This window comes from Mus pahari, chromosome 21 (assembly GCF_900095145.1).
Source record: "Mus pahari chromosome 21, PAHARI_EIJ_v1.1, whole genome shotgun sequence".
Lineage (NCBI taxonomy): Eukaryota > Metazoa > Chordata > Mammalia > Rodentia > Muridae > Mus > Mus pahari.
In genome coordinates, this window is record NC_034610.1 from 42,401,633 (window position 1) to 42,416,859 (window position 15,227).

General features: G+C 42.6%; 1 long non-coding RNA gene across 2 annotated transcripts in view; it reads right to left on the minus strand.

Annotated features, from left to right (window-relative positions):
* Window positions 1-15,227, minus strand: part of LOC110338548 — a 24,684-nt gene that overhangs the window by 4,038 nt on the left and 5,419 nt on the right. Inside the window, exon 3 of one of the 2 annotated variants that reach the window (XR_002381301.1) lies at window positions 3,211-3,412. This is a non-coding gene — a long non-coding RNA (uncharacterized LOC110338548). Of the gene's footprint in view, window positions 1-3,120; window positions 3,413-15,227 lie in introns of those variants that run through there. The other variant, XR_002381300.1, reaches the window with a different exon arrangement.

The following is a 15,227-nucleotide window of genomic DNA, read 5'->3' on the forward strand; positions in this document are numbered from 1 at the left end:
AAAAAAAAAAAAAAAAATCCAACAGTTCCTCCTTGTTGTAGGTTGTTGTCCTGATGAAGGCACAGCTTACAGATACCTGAGTTCTGATAACTTGTTAGTGGAATGGGAGCAGAAGTGTAAAAATAATAAAGTCTTGTGTAGTTGGAAGATTCAAGCCTGATGTAACATTACAGTTTATTCCTTCCTCACAGAAGTCTTTCTGGGCATTCCTTATGATGATCCCAAAATTGACTTTTTGTGTCCTCTTATACTATCTAGCAACTAGGGTCTGTTCCATTTGCAGGGGCCACCTTATCAGAGCTTAGTAAAAAATGTTTTGCAAATGCAGTATGCCATCCCACATAACTTTCCCAAAGACTTAATAAGCATGCATTATTAACTCATTATTAATAATGAATGCTAAGTAGAAGCCAACTGTACAAAATCTAATGAGGCAGCATCCATGGCTATGAAAGGTGATGAGACTTTAACAAGTCACTGTGATGGAGACACCAGCTGCCAAGACTCTGAAATTGTGGCGGCCATGAAAAATAATGGGTTTGATACCTTAGACATAAAAGACCTTTTAACACACAAAAGCTTAAAGAAACTATGGTTTTATACCACCTATTAGAGACCAGGCATTGGAACAATGGTTATAAGATGTAAGCAAAGATTAGGAACTCAGGGGTAACATCTTTCTCTTCTGCTGAAGACCCTGACACTTTCTCTCTGTACCCCCCTTTGGACATTCATGTAATGAACTGATAAAGACGAGTGAGAGCAGGGAGGGGAGACAAATGCCACTGTTGTGCAGGAGAGGGCAAGTACTCTGAGCAGAGCCCACAGAGGCTTTATGACTGAACCATGTATTTGTTTACTAAGTCGCAGCGGGGTATACACAGAAGAAACAAGCTTCTCCTACAGTTTATCAGAGAAGACCTTTCAAAGTGTCCCCGAACACATTGAGACATCAGAATCTAGTTCAGGTCAGCCCGGGGGGCTGGAAGGGGGGGGAAGGAAAAGTAGGATATGCCTCTCAAGACTTTGCTGCTGCATATTAGCCGCAAAACCCTCATCTTTGTCAGATTTGTCAAATGAGGGTGTCCCCCCAAAAAATGAGTGGCCAAGGTGAGATTTATAAGAACAACTGACAGGAGGAAGCCAGGTATATCTTGAGACATATATTCTTATATATTTGGTTTATCTCTGCTTTTACTCATGTCCTTGTCTATTGGTAAACCAGAATTGTGTACATTCTCAGGGTTAAGCACATTGGAGGTTTTATCTAGACACTGATCTATGGTTAAGTTATACACACCACCACCACCACCACCTCCACATTTAACACTTCATAGGACAAATCCCACTGCACGTTTATAAAGGCATTGCAACAGTAAATTGTCACATGCTGTTTAAGGTCACTGAAAAACTAGATCTGGAAGTTGAGTTTCCTCCACTCCTAACATACAAACTGGAGAGCAGCTATCTTTGTCTCAAAGTGTCCTCCAAGATCCTTTGTCTGAGGTTGGGTTGCTCCTCCCCCCTTAACTCTGGGACAATCAAGAAAGGAAAAAGCAAAACTGCTCAAGAGTAAAAACTGTCTCAGAGAACAGCTAGATGACCATCTGTAACAGTTGTCACCATGGTTTATCCCTTGAGATAAAAATGTCTGCAGTGGGAATTAGAAGCCAAAGTTCCACCATGGGCATGCACTCGTGAGGAAAAAGCCAGCTGCTGCATAGGGACTTCCCCAGTTGATTTCAGCTGGATACTTGTATGACCCCCTAATTGGATCATGTTATACTTCCCTTAATTGGGCTACCCACGTCATCTCTGCCATGTTTATAAACCCCCAATTTGAGTTTTTCTTTCACATTTGCTTCTTCCACGTTTCTTTGCTAGTATTTTTTTTTTAAGTTTACTATTATGTACTATATAATAAAACTCCTGTAAAACCAGAAGCATGGGTATGGTATCATAGATCATAATGTACAATTCAGCTTGTGAAGACCCTAACAACATTAAACTAGAAGTAAACAGTAGAAAGACAATTCCGTAGGATGAGGGTGGAGTAAGACAGGGAGAAAAGGTGAAGTCCTAGTGAGGAGGGGGTTGTATGAGGTGGGAAGAGGAAGTAATGGGGAGAGAAAATAAAGATCAACAAATGAGACAGGAGCACCCAGCCTGGAGAGGGATGCAGAGCAGGGTCATCACCGTCACTAAGGCAAGCGTCTCCTTGGATTTAAAGTGCTCAGCCACTGCATATCGCGCTCCATGACTCTGAGGACATTCTGTTAAGGTCAGGTTTATGTGGGCACACAGAACAAGCAGGGACACATCTGGGAGACTGTGGCTACTATGTGTTCTTCATCCCAGGACTCAGGGCCTTTCCAGTACGGAAGAGGGAGGTAGCAAATGGCAGAGGTTCTTCATAGGGCATTCTAGTCATCTCTACCATGGCAGAGGTTTTCATAGGGCATTCTAGTCATCTATACTTCTAGCCCCAAGGGATTCAAGTTGAAAGGAGAGGGAGAGATAATAGCAGCTCCAGTTGGAAGTTGAATCAACAGCTGGAGACTTTTAAAAATAACACTGGGAGCTGAACACAGGTGAAAACTCCACTTGTTATTAGACCATAATGTCCTGCCTTCTTGTCCAGCTTCCTCTGCAGTGCAGATGAGGGATAGGGGACAGAATAGAGGACAGAGCAGCAGACCTGATTGTATACCTGCTCCACCCCCCCTCGATTCTCTGTCCTGGGTAGTTTCTGGCTGTCCTTTCTTCTCTGGGTTTGGCAGGCTTTTCCCCTGATTGGTCCCTGTTCTTTACCTACAATATATGCATAAGGCAAGGAGCTCCTGAAACTACACACATGTCAGTTTCACCTGCCTAGTTCTCAGTTGGATCCTGCCTCTGGCTCTGTGACTTTGAAGGACGATTGATATAGTCACACTCATAGGACCACTAATAGAAGAAGATGAGGAGGAAGACTGCAGCTTTCCTCTAAACCCCTAGCACAAATAGATCAAGACCCAGTGCTCCAGCTGGAGGAAGCAGCCAGGTCCCTGCCTCAGCCTTGGGGACGTAATCTGCAGGCACATGCTGATGGACCAACTCCTACTGTAGGAACTGGCCCACTCTTATGCCCTCTGAGACCTTCTGATTCTGAGAGTTGATCGGATACAAGACTTCTCTTGGTTAGTATTCTGAGACTGGACTGGAACTTACAGCTTTAACATTCCCAATCTCGTCTCACTGGCCTCCTGCTGCTCCAAATGTCTTAGTTTCTACAGGCTCCTATGCATCTCAGTGTACAATGCACCTAGTCACTCTTGAAAAGACTTCATAAGTCTTTACAGTCCCAGATTTGCCTGAAAGTCCTTGTTCATTGGCTCCTCTGAGCCTCAGTGTGAACTCTTTGTGTGACTTTCTGTAAAATAGAAGTTATTGATGTCCAAGGTACAGTCCAGGGTAAGAATTCAATCCCCAAAATAGAATCACAGAAAATAGTCAAGATCATGTCTAGATATAAACCCTGTCAAAAGTCCTGGCTCGGGATGGCATAGGCTCCTAGAGAAAACAGACTAATGTAGGGAGAATCTCTTGTGCAGTATTCCTGAAAAGTTCCAAATTTATGATTTTCCTTTCAGTTTCTAAACCTTAACTTCTGTCCCCAGTCTTTATCTGTCTCAGCAGATTTCCACTCAGCTGACAGGCACCATCTGGGAATCAGCTGTGCACTACGAACCATTCCAAACGGTTGTGAGCCCTGGGTTTGTTAAAAGCTGATGAGAACCAATCCAGCTCATGCGATTGTTCCCGGTCTCTTCAGCTGGGTCACTGAACCAGATGTTTCTGATGAATACACAACTGTTTAAATTCCCTCCTGGCCTTTGATTAGCATTCCAGCCTGCATAGACCCTCCCTCACAATGAAATTTCAGCAGGAAGTTGTTATAGAAGAGAGCACATCACCCCTTATCCTCTACAAAAGACAAAAGGAACAAAATGTCTACCTGTAATACTTATTACAACACCAGAAAAGGTACATGTTCAAACTAAGTCGACCCAAATTTATCAACCACTGAAAGAGTTCTACAATGGGACAGAACACTCAAAATGCTCTATCCAAGACAAGGGGGTTATTGTATGGCTTTAAGAAAAAAATCTTGTTTCTGTGCAAACCACTTGAGAGCTTGTTTGGAGGTTCTAGCTGGGGAGCACAGCTACTCATATACCCTTGACCGAAGACCGGTCCTCCTCTATTCGGGGGAAGGTTGACCTCTTTGACCGAGAGCACACAGCTTCGGGAGGGACCCACATGGAGCAGGTGAGGGAGGAAGGGGACACCCGCCTAGCCAGCCAGATCAACCGAATCAACTCCGGTGATCAACCCTGCTGTGACAGATGTCTTGCAGCCAGATCATCCTCACATCCTGTGCAAACCACTTGCAAGACATTAGAGAAAATCAGTGAGGATTATTAGAGTTACTAACAGCAGAGAAGGGTCGCCTTTGCCTCTTCCTCAAGGAGGAATGTTGTGTCTAGTATGTCAACCAATTGGATATAATAAAAGACAAAATCTGCCAACTCCAGACAGATCTCCGAAATACCCAAGGAACAGTTCAGAGCCTCTGGCCAGTGGGTCCTTGACAGTCATCTTGCCCTTCTGTCACCTCCCTTCTCCTTTTTCACATCCCACTAATCATACTCTGCCCCATAAACTTCTTGTCTAGATGTTTTTCAACAGAAGATCCAAAAGATTTCGAACTAGATATTTATTAATCAGTTGTTATTACAGGATTATCAGCCCCTAACTACAGGACCAGAGGACTACAACCCCTGATATGAAGATCAGGCTTGGCTCAAGGACTTCAATGCCCCCAGACGGCAGGAAGATGTATAGCGATATCATCACCCCTCTCGTAATCCCCGATTGTATTGTAAACAAAACAGAGAGGAATGGAGAGTAAATGGGCCAGGAAAGAACCCCCTGACCCTGACTCGTCCCTGAGACCAGGGCAAGGAAAGAATACTCTGACCCTGAGTTGACCCTAAGCACCTGGGCCAAGAGACCACCACTTTATCCCTGACTTGACCCCAAGCCCAAGACATAGGCCAAAGGAAAAACACTCTGCCTCTAGTTTGACCCAAAGCTCTGAGACTTGGAAATCCCTGATCCTGTAGTGGCCAAACAGTGTTTCCTATTAGCTCACTTGGCATGCTCCACAAACCCTTTAAAGGTCTTCCATTCAGTCCAGCCCTCTGCTGTCTCTCTTCCTGTGCAGAGACTACAGCCATTCTGTTCTTCTCCCCAGTAAAGTCCTTACATGTCCTTTCTTAACTGGTGGTATGACCTTGTGGTATTCCTTGGCTCGAAATAGCCAAAATGACCTTGCTTTGGAGAAACCTTTACACTAAGCCCTCCAATATCAATTGTCAATCAAGAAAATGCACCAAATGTACAATAGACTTGCCCACAGGACAATCTGATGGGAAATATTTTCTCAGTTGAAGTTCCATCTTCCAAATTACTCTAGCTTATGTAGAGTTGACATAAAAACAGCCAACACAAAAGGAACACAACACACAGTCACACTATTGCTGGGTGGAAAAGGCACTAAGAGCTGGTTATATTGCATAAGGATGCACAGTCAGCAGCAGAGAACCGGACTTTCAATCCTGTCTTTGTTGCTTCCTAGCTGTGCAACCCTGGGCGAGTTACTTAACTCAGCTCCTCATAACTCCTTAACTGCCAGGTGGTAAGAACAGGACTATTTGCTTCACAGGATTCTGGTAAGAGAATGAGACCATTCAAGAAATAGTGTCAGGGAAACAGAAAATGCTTGCTCCATTGAAATGAAATAAAAGTATATTTCACAAAGGCCTAAATAACTATAGTTTGTTAGAGGGGCAGGTTTTAACTTTGTAAGTTCTTGAGTGACAGTAAGCCAGGATTAGATACTTTGAAATTCTAAACTTCAGAACAAGAAACCATCCCATGGAATTGGTTGTAACTGTCAATGCAGAAATACTCAAAGCTTGAAACCTGGGAATGTTGAAGTTTGTTTCTATAACAGTCCTTGAGAGCCCAGTGAGGAAGCCTATCATGGTGAAATCACCTGCTAATGAAAAGGCTACGGCAAATGAAGACAGTCCAATAGAAACATTAAATAATCGACACAATAAGATCCATCTGCAAACATATTTTAGGAAACAGCACACATAACAACTATTGAAAAAAATCAAAACAAACCTCACAACAAACCTGTTTTATTCAATATCAAAAACCATGTGAAAGGAATCAGCTTTCTTACCTACAAGGAAGACTTGCTAAGGGCCGAATCTTCAGTAACCATGAAAGGCAGTGGAAGAGTAGCCTGCCATTGGATGCAGAGGGTTGACATGATAGATCCAGCAAAAGGATGCTTCAGGGCCCTGTGCTGCTAATTACAGTGACAACCCCAGGCTTCTGCAAGTCAGTAACTACTTACTTATGTAAAATACACATCCATATGCTACATAGGTCTTAAGTAGATATGAGTGAGGGGCTTTCACAAATGAGGGATTTACTACAACTGCTAACTGAACAGTCACTCTAACAAGAGAATACTTTGTGTGTGTATACGTGCGTGCGCACACGCAATTACACAGGGTTGAGGGCTAAACTCCAAGCTTCATAGTTACTGAAAAAAAAATGCCATAATAACAAGCTATATGCTAGCCTACATTTTACTTTTTGGCTTCAGGCAGAATCTTTGTAAGTTGCTGAGGTCAGCCTTCAACTCTCTGTAGCACTTGTAGGCCTTCAACTTGCAATCCTCCTGTCTCAGCCTTCCCAACATCTAGGATTATAGGCCTGTACCCCTAGGCCTGCCCCAGTTTGAATCTTTGTAGGATAGAATTATAAGTGGTTGCATACATTGGATTTACCAGAATGGAGAAGAGTCAATTTATAAACACCTAAAATTGCTCTAGGGCAAGTGTCCTAACAGTATGTAGAAAACAGCTCATTACAAAGAGAAAATTGCAGAATTTGAAAGATTACCATTAAATTTAAATTAAATTTAAATTTAAATTAAATTTAAAGGTTTAAATTACCTGGCTCTGTCATAAAAACTCTGATGTTTTTATTTGGTGCTTTTGACATTTACTATATCAAAAGTGTTTCTTGAAGGGATACAGATGCAATAAGAACAGTCTGTCCATTACTGGGCACTTGACATTACTTGGCCAATAGTTTAAAATTTCATTTAAAAGAAGTATCTTCTAAAGATCTGTATATCAACCTTACTCAGTGGTCTTCCATCTAGAAGTGGGCTATAGAAGTGAGAAAGGGGAACGATATTTATATCACTAAAGAACTTTGGTACAAGAATATGAAAAGCTTATGTTAAGTGACAAGACAATTGTTTAATCAGAAAGACACAAGACAAATGTGACTTCAAATTCCTGCCAGAAACCAAATCTTTGTGAGAGATCTTGAGTTCATGGGGAGGAAGATAAGTATGTGAGAACATATTTGTAGGTTTGTCATCTTCCTGATCCTGTCTCTCTTCTGAAAATCACAAGGCTTTGGTAACCTCATCGGGTGTTTACAGCATCCTCGATTGTGTCCATTCACACACTTCCTTCCTTTCTTGTATTTTGTAACACACACTGATATTTTCCTTTTTCCTTTTCATTTTTGATTAAGTTTAGTGAAAAGTCATGCCCTTAAAAGAGAAATAAAACAACCAAAACACCTGTAGCCACTTTAATTTTCTAGTGTTCTAAGCACATACTTCACTGGAAAACACTTCTTTCTGTTTCTGTAGTATTTCAGAACTAAAGTCCAATCCACTCAAAGAATCTCACTCTTGCTTCCTAGGAATTTGCTTTATGTCCCCAAACAGAAATACTGATACTATCAAGAGCTAAGCTAAAAAACGTTTACCTTTCTTACAATGGCCTGAGTGAATCTACTGAAGACCATCACAAAAAAAGAGAGACAGCAATGAAGAGCTTCTATATTAGCTCAAAGAAGCAAGACTGATTAAAAGGTTCACAGGCCAATATAATAGTAATTCTAGTCATGGCATGTAACAGGGATAAGTGAAATTTTATTATAAGAGATGCATGACGAACAATAGGACTTGAACAGCCATTCCATGGGTGCTTCCGTTTAGCTTCATAAGATGTGTGAAGACAATAGAGTGTCTCTATTGCTAGCTAGACATGTCACCTGTGGTCTGAAGGTTACATTTCACTGCTGAAATGTACCCTTGTACATTAGGCCTAGCGCTAAACAGCATATTCAGCAAGCAGCATTACAGTCTTGTTCAGAAACGAATGGGAACAATGACAAGTGAGGCATCAACAGAATTTCCTCAGCGAACCAGAGACGTGCTCAACAGGAGCTCAGAAAAACAAGTCCGTCTCCATCCAAAGTAAGCAGCCTTTACACTAAGCTTGATGGTCTCAAGATGATTAAAAAAAAAAAATTTCATGCCGAGACTGATGATTTTTTTAACAATAGACCCTTCCGAAGAAGTATTCTCAGAAGCGTAAGACAAGATTCTTGTAATCATTTGTCAAGTGTATATTGGAATCCCATTATGTGGCCAACACAAGGTGCACTTTGACACCCCTGTATCTGTTGGCCCTGTGTTGTGTAAGAAAGCAAGCTGAGTAAGCCATGGGAACCAGGTCAATAGGCAGCAGCCTTCCCTGGTTGCTGTCAGTTCCTGCTTGAGTTTGTGCCTGAACTTCTCTTGATGGTGTATTATAACTTGTAGGCTACATAAACACCTTCCTCTTCAAGTTGGTTTTGGTCATTTCTTTTTAATCACAGCAACAGAAAATAACTAGAACACAAAATAGTGTGACTCTACCCCCTGTCAGTGACTGCATCATCTTGAGAAAGCCATTGAGCTTCCTCAGGCTTCAATATACTTGTCTGTATGTAAGATATTGTTCATTCCCCATAAGGACAATGTGTAATCCTTACAAGCACATACAAGAGACAGGAAATTATAGGCGCATGTTATTATTATAACTTTCTGTGTGGAAAAGTAGCATATTTTTGGAAGCATCCTCTTAATATTAATGTTCATGTTTTTAACAGTTATTGCTTCTATAACCATAACAAATCTAAGGTGTAGACTAAAAATTTTCATGTGTGTTTAGTGAACATGTGTTTATGTGTATGTACATACATGTGTAGCCAGGTTATATGTGGAAGTTTGAGGTTGAGATGACATCCTCAATCTCTTCACTCTACATTTTGAGATTCTCTCATTGAACTTGGAGTTAATGGAAGGCTAGGCAGGTTAATTAGTGAGCTCAGACATCCCCTCCCTCCAGCACTAGAGTTAAAAACGTATAGTGGCATGTGCTGTCCTACCCTCTTCACCTAAGATGCTAGGATCAGCCTTACTGCTTGCGAAGAAGCACTTCACCAAGGAGTCGTTCTCCCAGCACACCCAAAGCATTTTTCATATAATAATTATATTGAAATTCAGCATGATATATAGTGTGCGCGCGCGCACGTGTGTGTGTGTGTGTGTGTGTGTGTGTGTCTCTCTCTGTGTGTGAGTGAAAACCCTTTTTATAACAATTACCTCTTGTTGTGGATTGTTGTTTGTGGATTTTGCTCCCTCAAGAGAGGTGCATGCACTTGGGTGAGATCCGGTGAAATCTTAAGTGGTCAGATGAGGCTGGAGCTAGGGAGAGGGCAAGGGTGAGAGCGAGGGCAAGAGTGATGGAGGAAGGAGGGAGAGGAAGAGAGACAGAGACAGACAAAAAAACGGAGGACTGAAGAAGATGGAAGAAGAAGAAAAAGATGAGCTGGGGTCACACGGCCTGAAGTTGCCGCAGGAAGCTAGGCATTTCATAGGTGGCCATTAGATGGGTGTAGGGTACATTTGCTCAATCTAGCTGTTCAGCTTGTATTTGTATCAATTAGGTTTTGTGTTCTTGGTGCAGCTAAGGGAATCTGAGTTGGGTAGCTGGCTTTCTGCAGGCTAGCCACAGGGGATGGACGGCCTGGGAAGTGCGAATGGCTTGGCAGCCAGCTGGCCATAGGGGTTGGTGAGACTGCTATTGCTGGTGCCTAGTTGGATTTAGCATGGATCAATTTTTAAAACTACACGCGACAACCTCCCTATTATAAAAGCAAAAGTTAGCTCAGGTTTAACTTGCATGCTTGTCAATTGTTCAACAGTCCTTTGCTTTCTGGCAGAGGAAAACTAGTCAGCTGTAAACCATTGACTAAAATCCAGTCTCTATGACCATGGCAAGAGTGAAAAACTACATTATCTAAAAAAAAATTTAGCAACACCCAGCTGGTAGTCACATAGAGCATGTGTTCCTTATAAACATAAACATGTCTTCCTCTTTCAAATGTATTGTCACATCTTGCTTCTTTGGGGCACTATTATTCTGAGTACCTTACAGTTTGTTTTATTTTGTGTGAGATTGGGTACATAGCCCATACTTGCATGAAATTTTAAGAGAATTTAAGGGATTAAGGGAATAGCAGCCACAGAGAGGTTTGAAAAAGAGGTAGAAAATTAGCAGATGGCTGGGTTTTCAATTCCAAGCACAGCCTTTAGGAATCTTATAAATTTGGGAAGAGGTCCTGATCCAAGAACACAAATGGTGATGGTTTAAATGAGAATGTTCTCCCAAATGGCTTGCTACTGACACTGTTTGAAAAGTCTAGCAAATGTGGCCTTGTTGGAGGAGGATTTGTCATTGGTGATAAGACTTTGAGGTCTCAAAACCACGCGCCAGCCCAAGTTTGCCCTCTCTGCTTCCTGCTTGCAGTTAGAGATGTGAGCCCTCAGCTCTGAGCCTTGGACTCGGACTGCCATATCTGCCACCTGCTGCCATGTTGTCCCCCAATTATGAATCCTAACACTAAGCCCCCAAAACAAGTTGCCTTGACTCTGGTGTTTCATCACAGCTATAAAAGAGTAAGTAATACACTGATGTAATAACATTTCCTGTTTATGAACAAAAGGGCTTCTATCATAAACCTAAGCTTTATATACAAGAATGAGTAGCTTTCCCACATTGACAGGGAGTCAAGCTTGTGATAAGGTTATTTCCTGATAAGCTACAGGCAAAGACTTTCAGAGCAAGGCTAGAGGTGACCCATCACTCCTTCAGCAATGGCCCTAAGACTTCCTGCAGAGCCAGGGTAGCGTCCCCAGCTTCTCAGCCTGGGCACTCGAGCACCACTCCTAAGCTCATCCATCCACAGGATACAGTCCTCTGCTACTCCAACCACCCCGGATCACGTCACCTGGCCCGTTGGTGTCTTCTGCAAGGATGCTGCTTACCCAGGCCACATCCCAACAGCTCTTTCTGCCCCTCTCCCACCCAATCCACTCAGCTCCAAAACTCAAAATAGATTTCTACTTTAAACCAATTCCCTGTCTTAAAGTGCAATATCCTCCTCGTGCACCCTCAGTGTTTGATGATACTAAATAACTCAACACCTGTAAACATGAGATTGATTGAGATAGAGTGAGCTCGTGGTCATGGAAAGTGTTCATCAGTCCAGAGGACCAGCACTTCCGCCTGACAGAAATCAGTTTCATGTCTTTCATTCTAAAATAGTGCAAGAATTCAAATCTATCTCTCAGCACATGTTCTGGAGAAAATATCAACTTGCTCTAAATGTCAACACAAACTATCTCCTTGAAGAGATGTTAATAACAAGCAAATAAGCTCTTCCAGGTTCCAGGTGGTAGGGTGCATAAGATAAAGAGTAGGTGAGCCGGTAGTGTGGGTCTGGGGAACCTGCCTGGAATTCTGGGACAGACTCCACGTGGAGACAGGCAGGTCGGTGGGTAGGGTGACTGACTGATAGGCAGACAAGTGGAGTGGATCTGGAGAATCTTCCTGGAGTTTCAGGTCAGACTCCAGGTGGTACCTAGTAGCCAAGTGGGTAGGGTTACTTATGGGTGGGAAGGATAAACCTGTGAGACATGTCTGGAATTCTGGGTCAGACTCCTCATGATGGCTGGTGCAATGGATGATTTTGGCAGGCCTTATCTGGAGTTTTGGATCTGACTCAACACCGCGTTAAGTGGTATGGTTGGTAGAATAATTGATTGGCAGGCAGGTCCTGGAAGACCTACCTGGAATTCAGGATTAGACTCTACATGGTGCTGGGCAGTACATTGTGAAAGGTGACTGATAGGCAGGTGGGTGGAACTGGTCTCTAAATAATTCTTACACAATTAAAAGTAAAATCCACCCATATATTAAAACTCACCTACTGAAGAAAAAGAAAAGTCACTTAAGAATACCAAATTCATATTCAACCTCCAGACTGAGCCTGGTCCAAACGCTATGCTACCACCAAGCTTGGTGAGTCCTCCTGACCCTGCCAGCACCCTTCCTAATCTCCAGACCTACCCATGGGTCTCACAACCACAGTGTCACTGGCCTTACCTAGGAGGCTCTTCTGAACCTTTCCCAACCTTCAGGCTTAGGCCTAGTGGCACATCATGTCCACCAGTCCAACCTGCTGTTTCACATCAGATACATAACTAATGAAAGAAGTCCACATGCCCAGGTCTTGATGTAATTGACAATATAAAAGGTCAAGACAATATGCCCAGGCCCTCCTAAATCCACCAGTCCTATAAAAATATTCTATAATGAGAATTACCTAGATGAACTCCAGGACACAGAACTTAAAAGAACACTCATGAATTTCAGCAATGAATTCAATGACCCAAAGGGACATCTCTGCATACTTAAAGAGAATAAATGCTTGAGAACTGCTGGAGAAAAAACAAACTTAAGACTGAATGAGACGAGGAAGACAATCCAGGATTTGGAGACCAAGATAAATGATGATGAGAAGTCAAGCTGAAATAAAGAGAGTACTCAACAACTCAACAAGCCAAGTAGAAAACTCTTGGAAAAGTCTTTCAAGTAGAATGGATCAAACAGATGGTAGAATATCGAGAGTCAAAGATAAGAGGAGGACTTAGACCATACACGTCCAAAGTATGAAGTTTGAAAAATATCCAGGAAAGAATATGAAGGAGCCTTGGGGCACAATTTCAAGGTCAAACCTTAAAATTATAGGCATAGACAAAAGAGACAAATCCTCGATCAATGGTGGAGACCAGATCTTCAACCAGATCTATAATCACTCCCAGCCCCCTGGAAGCTGTAGCAAGATGGTTATGTTATATGTGTTTAGGGATGAAGGGCGTTTATATAGGGAATCTGTAGGGTTCATCCCATGGGATAAAGAAAAGACTGGATATCTGGGAAAATCAGAAGTCCAAAGTTCTACTGTCAAGAAGCAACAGTGGCAGTTGCTAAGAAAGCGAAGCAGAAAAACCCAGCGGGAGCCAGAAGAGAAAGAAAACCACAAAGGTTTTCAGAGCAGACAGTTGCAGTCATGGAACTGGGGAAGCCCCAGAGCTGAGGGTCCATCCCGGGAGTCTGGCTCTGCTGGACAGTTTATAGGCTCTCCAGGCCCTACCTCCTTTAGGCTCCTTTCCCCTTCTACTTGATTGGTCCTGCCCATGCCAGCCATTAGCAATTTGTATCAGGTACAATGTTCTGGCTTGTGGAGGGGAAAATATTACCCCAGGAGCAAAAATCAGCCCCTCTTAAAGGGGCCTATCCCTGTTTTTCTGGTTGGCCTAAGTTTCCCTGACTCTTCTTCAATCACAAGTTCAAGGTCAGCCTGCACTACATAAATTGTTGAAAAAACAAAACAACAAAAAATAACAACAACAAAACAACCCGCACAGCAAAACAAAACAACAAAACCAAACCCAAACAAACAAAACCCCCCAACAATAGAAATACCCTATGACCCAGGATTTTTTCTTCTGAGAATGTCTCAAAAGAATGTAGGGACATGAACAGATCATTAAATGACCACAGATACAGCATTATTCACAAGCCCCACTGTAAAAGTGACCACCAGAAGAATGGGAAATGTGGTATATCTCTACCACAGAGGATTATCAAGACTTAACAAAGGGAAGAAATAATAAAGCATAGACCTGTATGACGCTCATGGGGGAGGGTGGTCATCTAGTCATCTAGAGTGGTACGGAGTTCATTCAGTGCGGCTGACAAAGAATTGTACATCCTGGAAAGAGGCATGCACGCATATGCACATGCATGTGCAAACACACACACACACACACAGAGAGAGAGAGAGAGAGAGAGAGAGAGAGAGAGAGAGAGAGAGAGAGAGAGAATAAGCAACAGGAGAGTGAAGGGAGGGTGGAGAGACCCCAACAAGGGATTGAAACCATCCCCAGGTAGAGCTGGGGAGGGACTTCTGAGAAGCTCCCCTTCACTGCTCTCCCCCCTGCCTCTCATTGGTCCCCAGCCTGACTGCGCTTAGCAATTTGTAAGGATTTCAAAGGCCAGCACAGAACAAGGGCGGGCCTCTCTTAAAGTGGTGAGTTCCTGTTTTCCAGATCAACACATGCTTGCCCAAGTTCCCTGACCCTTCTTCAGTACCATAGGAAAGAACCTTGAGGAAATTAAGCTAGGAACCAATAGAGTGGTGGTAAAGGGGCAAAATCTATAATGGTTGCATTTCTTGAAGATATCTAGATTAACACAAAAGGACACTGAAGAGCAGGGGCTGGCAGTGAGCATTAGATAGGTACACTGTTAAATAAGATACTGAAACCACTATGGGGATGGGCCTTAGCAACTGTATAATACAAGTAAATGGTATGATGTGACTTTAAATCATGCTCATTTATCACAGCAATTACAATCAACACACAGAAGATCATGGCTCAACAACTGAAATGAAAAAACCATGAACGTCTAGGACCAAAGTTGGCCACATGGTTTCACAATGAGCTTCGTAGATGTGATATAGTTCAGTCATGTTCTATGCAAGAAGCCACTACAGTGTGGGAATTTATTCAAATCTATTTTCTCAGCCTGTGTGCTAAGATTAAGAGAAAGGGGCAAATTCCTGCTCACAAATGATATGTGGTCATTTTTCTTTTTGAAACATTTCCTTAATAAAAAACCTAGGATAGCAAAAACCATTCTCAACAATAAAAGAATCTTTGGTGGAATCACCATGCCTGACCTTAAGCTGTACTACAGAGCAATTGTGATAAAAACTGCATGGCACTGGAACAGCGACAGACATGTAGATCAATGGGATAGAATTGAAGATCCAGAAATGAATCCACACACCTATGGTCACTTGATTTTTGACAAGGGAGCTAAAACCATCCAGTG